This window comes from Plecotus auritus, assembly GCF_963455305.1.
Source record: "Plecotus auritus genome assembly, chromosome: 1".
Taxonomy (NCBI): domain Eukaryota; kingdom Metazoa; phylum Chordata; class Mammalia; order Chiroptera; family Vespertilionidae; genus Plecotus; species Plecotus auritus.
This window is the reverse complement of record NC_137770.1, coordinates 59,545,986-59,551,985: the sequence shown is the minus strand read 5'-3', so window position 1 is coordinate 59,551,985 and position 6,000 is coordinate 59,545,986.

Below are 6,000 nucleotides of genomic sequence, written 5' to 3'. Positions count from 1 at the left end.
AAAATAGAACTACTATATGATCCAGCAATTCCACATCTGGATGTATATCCAAAAGGTTGAAAGCAGGATATCAAATAGACATTTGCATACCCATATCCATAGCAATACTATTTATCAATAGGTAGAAGCAACCCAGATGCCCATTGACAAATGACTGGGTAAACGAAATGTGGCAAATACATAAATGGAACATTATTTAGCCTTATAAAAGGAAATACTGTCACAGTTACAACATGGATGAACCTTGAAAACATTATGCTAAGAAAAATAAGCCAATCACAAAAAGACAAATACTGTAGGATTCCACTTACATGAGGTATCTGCAGTAGTCAAATCCATAGAAACAAACTATAATGGTGGTTATCAGAAGCTGGGGAGGGGAAAGGAAGTTGTTTAATGGGTATAGAGTTTCAGATTTGCAATATGAGAAATACTTGGAGATCTGTTTCACAAAAATGTAAACATACTTAAATTAACATTACACTGTACTTTATACTTAAAAATGGTTATCATGGCAATTTTGTGTTATGTAGTTTTAAACACAATTAAAAAAAAACAACTAAAAATAATACTGGTAGTCACTGCATTTGATGAACTAGTTTGTACAGACATGTGAGACACATCTTGGGGTTTCATAGAAATATCTGTGGAAACACTTTAAGGAGCTAAGTTAATGCCAAGAAAGGTTTCAAAAATCATTTGGACTTGGAAATTAATATAAACACACTCTTAAATTAATTAGAAATAATTATAATTATACATTATATTACATACTATGCACCTATAATATAAATCTAAATATGAGCCCATTTTGTCATCAAAGATCAGGAGACGTTTAGTTTACACATAAATACATGACATCCCATGGTAGATTTTATCCATAAGGATGACAGAGGACATCCTTTTCTAGATTTTGCAAGTATCTTCAGAGATTTGGCCAGCTCTGAACATCAAAAATGTTTATATTACCATATTTATATTACCATAAGCATTATAGTCCTATATCACACAATGTGATAATTTGATATATATGTCATAGTCTCTCAACACTAAGGGAACTCATGATTTCAGAATAGACACTTAAATTGTTCCTGATTGTAATTAATAATGTGATAGACTCAAAGTGAAGACAATAATTCATGAACTAGATTTGAAGGAGTGTCATGGGGATACTTTAGCACTAAAAGCAGATCTATCCTGCCTCAGACCATCACAGCTGAGGGATAATATGTCATAAAATTGTTAGCAAGACCTAAATAATTCAAAAAGACAGTCCCTTGGGCATACGGAAAAACAGATTAATGGAATAGATCTATTAATGAAAGAATTAAGTTAAACTTTGTTTTAAGGAAAGTCATAAAATCTGCTTTTGAATGTGCCAAGGTAGATGACAAATGCATTTAAAACTTAACAATCAATCCAGTAGTCTTTATAGCTAACAAGTTGATATAACCTCTACTGAAACCCTGCAACAACAAAAAAAAATTCTATTTACTGTTGGAATGCAGTAAATGTTGGAATGAGAAAATTGCTTCAGGGAGACAGGAGAAGAGACTGTCTTTAATCACATGGAATGATAAGAGTGGACTAAATCCACTGGCCAGACATCACTTTAGGGAGCTCATATCAGCAACACATCTTAAAAAATAATAATAATATTTTACCTTTCCAGTTATCTGGTTATTCCACTCAATTGTGTTCATTGGTTCAAACTTTCTGATTTCCCCTCCCTTCAGTGTCCAAAGTAAACATTTTTCCATGTGAACTTCCTTTTTTACTGAAGTTCAGAAAAGATGGATGGAAATGGATCTTTTACAATGAGAATTTATGGTTCTTTTATTTAAAAAAAAAATTGAACTATCTGAGATTAAATATCTGTTCCTAAAATATCAATAAGAACACTAGTGGTTCTAATATTGGATATAGTTGGAAATAAATTAGAAAGGAGGAATGAGGCAAAAAGAGAAAGAAAAAATGAAGAGTTTTGTTTTAGCCATGCTATGAGTAAGAGTTATAAAGACATATCTACTAGCAACTGAAGATATATAAATATAGATTGAGAAAACGGTTGGAACGAAGTCTTAATTTGGAAATCTTCAGCACAAGGGCCGTTTGAAGCCATTGGATGGATAAGATTTTATTTCCAAAGGTGAGAGCATAGAAGAAATAGAACCAAAGGGCATCAGTTGTGCCTTGGGGAATGCAGATAGAGGAAGGAGAAGGTGGTAGCATGGTGTCCTCGAAGCTGATGAAGTAGACAATGTTTCTCATGACTAGGAAAGGTTCTGCATTCACTTACCCAGTTTTTATGGGCCAAGGAATCATCATATACTGGTACCAGCTGCTGAGAAGAAGCAGGAGTGGGATCCCAGGATACCTATGGTCAAAAATGAATGAGGTGTGAGAACAAATATATTTTCCAAAACAGCAACTAAGCTGGGTCAGAAAAAAAAAAAAAAAAAAAAAAAAAAAAAAAAAAAAAAAAACAGGAAAAGTTGGTGGAGGGAGAACAAACCTAAGTCTAAATCAAGTCACAGGGAAAGATCAAATGAGAAGAAAGATGACCCTTTACATATAAACAAAATCACAGATGCTGGGTAGATTGGGGTCTTGACTTCACCAGAACCAAACAACAGTTGGACCAATAATGTTCTATACTCAAGGGCTAATCAAACCTTTGTGTGAACAGAGTTCTGAGGGCTTCAGAGTATACCATACACAGTAGTCAAGAGCATCAACTACAGCATCAGATAGATTTTAAGTCAAGTTCTGGATCTGACACTTACACACCTGTGACTAAAACCCATTCTCTCTGAGACTCAGTTTGCAGATCTATAAAATGGAGATTATAATAGCATACACATCATAGAGTCCTATATAATAAAAGCATAGTATGCAAATTGTCCCCTCGACTGGGAGATTGTCTGGGAGTTCGACCAGGGGGCAGGGCTGGCCAGGGGAAGGGAGGGAGGCCCCAGCCAGCAGCCGACAGCTGCTAGGGACCCTACCAATGCCTGAATTTCATTCACTGGGCCTCTAGTTGTAATATAATAAGATAATATAGGGAAGCACTTAGCACAGTTCCTAGCATATTAATAAATGCTTGATAAAGCTATAAAACAGCCTAAACCTTACTGATTATATTTCCCCACACTGAGAATCAAAATTATCTCAAGTCACTTTAGGAAAAGATATTGCAAATAAATCTCTATAATGTGCTGAGCCATAATTTTCATGTCACTGAATCCTAGGTTGGTGAAGACAACATGTTTTGCCTGGGTCTCCCCTATAAGCAAAGAGGAACTATCCTTTGTTCTAGTTCAGTGGGACATATAGTAATAAATAGGGCATCAAATAAGTTATACATTTCCCCAATTATGTCATTACTACCTTCCAGAAACCTTGAGAACCAAAATGAAAATCAGACCTGTCATGATTAGTCATGAATTCTTAGAGGTAAGAAAGTACTTCTGGGACCCTGGACTTGTATTTAGGAAAAAAAAATTATTTGCTTGTAAACCAGCTTTGTGAAAGGATATAAGGAAGAATAATTTAATTCCCTTCTACTGAGGCTCTTTGAGATTATTCCCAAAGACACAGCACACATTGTATTTATTTTTTCCTTTTTATTGAATTTATTGGGATGATACTGATTAACAAAATTATACAGGTTTCAGGTGCACAATTCCATAACACATCATGTGTACACTGTATTGTGTGTTCACCACCCCAAGTCAAGTCTCCTTCCATCACCCTCCTCCAACTGCCCCACTTCCCTCCCCCCCTCCCGCCCCCCGCAATCACCACACTGTTGTCCCAGAGTGGTACATTTGTTACAGTTGCCAGCACATTTTAAAGCCTTGCTACATTTGGGAGCTCCCCCATGTCATTTCTCATATCAAGGCGGAACCTAGAAAAATCACTATCCCAGACTCCTTAGAAAGTAACACATGTGGCGCCATGAGAAACTAAGATTCACAAGCAAAATACTTAATGAAGGATGCTCTGGGAGGAATCTGTATTTTTCTTTCTGTGGGTAACAGTAAAGGTATCCAGATTTGGGGATTGGGAGTAATTGTAAGGCCAAATTTCTGGTGCATAAGTGTCATTGGTGCTAGGGAAAATTCCAGTAGTTCCTGGGAATTTGACCTCAGTCTTGTTTCTCCAGTAAGCCACTGATTCTATGAGTGTCCCAATAATCTTCTAGCAAACTCTTTTTATGCTTAGGCAGCCATAGTCAGCTTCTGGTCCATGCTTCTAAGAACCTTGAATGACTGAGTTAGTATTCGAATCTATAAAAGTTATATTATTTTCAACACAGGATTTGTTTAGGGTAAATTTCAAAGCTGTTTTGTTTGTTTACTAAAAGAGCTTATCTATATACTAGTGGCCCGGTGCACAAAATTCATGCACATTAAAAGGTAATTAATTAGAGAAAATATTTTAATATTGCTACTTGCCCTTTTCCGGGGGCAGGGACATGAGCCTCACATCCCAGGCCCATTGCCAGGGACAGGGACCGAGCCTCACATGCCAGGCCCATTGCCAGGGGTGGGGATGTGAACTTCACGTCCCAGGGCCCATTGCCAGGGGTGGGGATGTGAGCCTCACGTCCCCCAGCTGGTTGCCAGGGGCGGGGACACAAGCTTCAAGTCTCCGGGCTGGTGCAGGGGGTGGGGATGCAAGCCTCATGTCCCAGGGCCCATTGCCAAAGTTGGGGATGCAAGCCTCACGTCCCCAGGTGGCACAAGTCCCTATCCACCCACTCCTGCTGCGCACGCAGTCTGCTGATCGGTCATTACATGATGGCGTCCCAACAAATTTGCATATGACCCTATTATTAGATAGACTAGAGGCCTGGTGCACGAAATTTGTGCACTGGGGGTGGGTGCCCCTCAGCCCAGTCTGCACCCTCTTCAATTTGGGACCCCTCAGGGGATGTCCAACTTCCAGCAGTCAGACATCCCTCTCACAATCTGGAACTGCTGGCTCCTAACCACTCACCTGCCTGCCTGCCTGATTGCCCCTAACCCCACTGCCTGCCTGCCTGATCACCCCTAACCCCTCTGTCTGCCAGCCTGATCACCCCTACCTTGCCCCCTTGCCAGCCTGATCGCCCCTATTGCCCTCCCCTGCAGGTCTGATCACCCCCAACTGCCTTCCCCTGCTGGCCTGATAGCCCCCAACTGCCCTCCCCTATCGGCCTGATGACCCCCAAACTGCCTGTGCCTTGGCCCCCAGTCTGGCCTCCCTCTGGGGACACTGCCCCCATTATCCCGCTGCTGCTGCCACTGCTGGCCTGAGTCTCAGCCCTTCGCAGCTGCCCATGGCTGCCTGAGCCTCGGCCCTTGCAGCCACTGCTGCTTTGTGTGGAAGGATGTCCAGAAGACAACCACTCTAATTAGCATATTACCCTTTTATTAGTATAGATGGTCACAGTGATAACTTCTCGGTGGTAGTTTTCAGTTCACCAGAATGTGTCATTCCCCAACAATGCTGAATAAAATAAGAATATATCATAATTCACATTGTGTTAGAAAGGCCACCCTATGGCTGTGAGTCAACTGTGTCAAAGTTTTGTTCAAAAACTTTGAATCAAATATCTACCACTTTTCAATAGAAGTTTGATGACTGGGGAGAATATTCAAGTCCCAAAGAAAATCAATATTGGGGAAATTAGATGGAAAAAAGATTTGTTCAAAAGTCAGCCAGTTTTGTTCAAAAATCAGTCAACTCACCAGGGAAAAAAATCAAATTAGGATTTATTTATTCTACAGTGTATAACCAGCATATTCTCCTGATTAAGTGAATTTTCTCTTTTTCAACAAACTGTGGCACTAAAAAATTACATAGCCTTAAAAATTATTTTCTTACTATAAATATAATATCTCTCATATGTCAAAATAAACAGTTATGGACAATAACCTTTTCCTTAGCAAAGAAAATTAAACAGATGCCTTTATTTGGTCAACACCATACTGGATCTCTGGGCAAAATAAA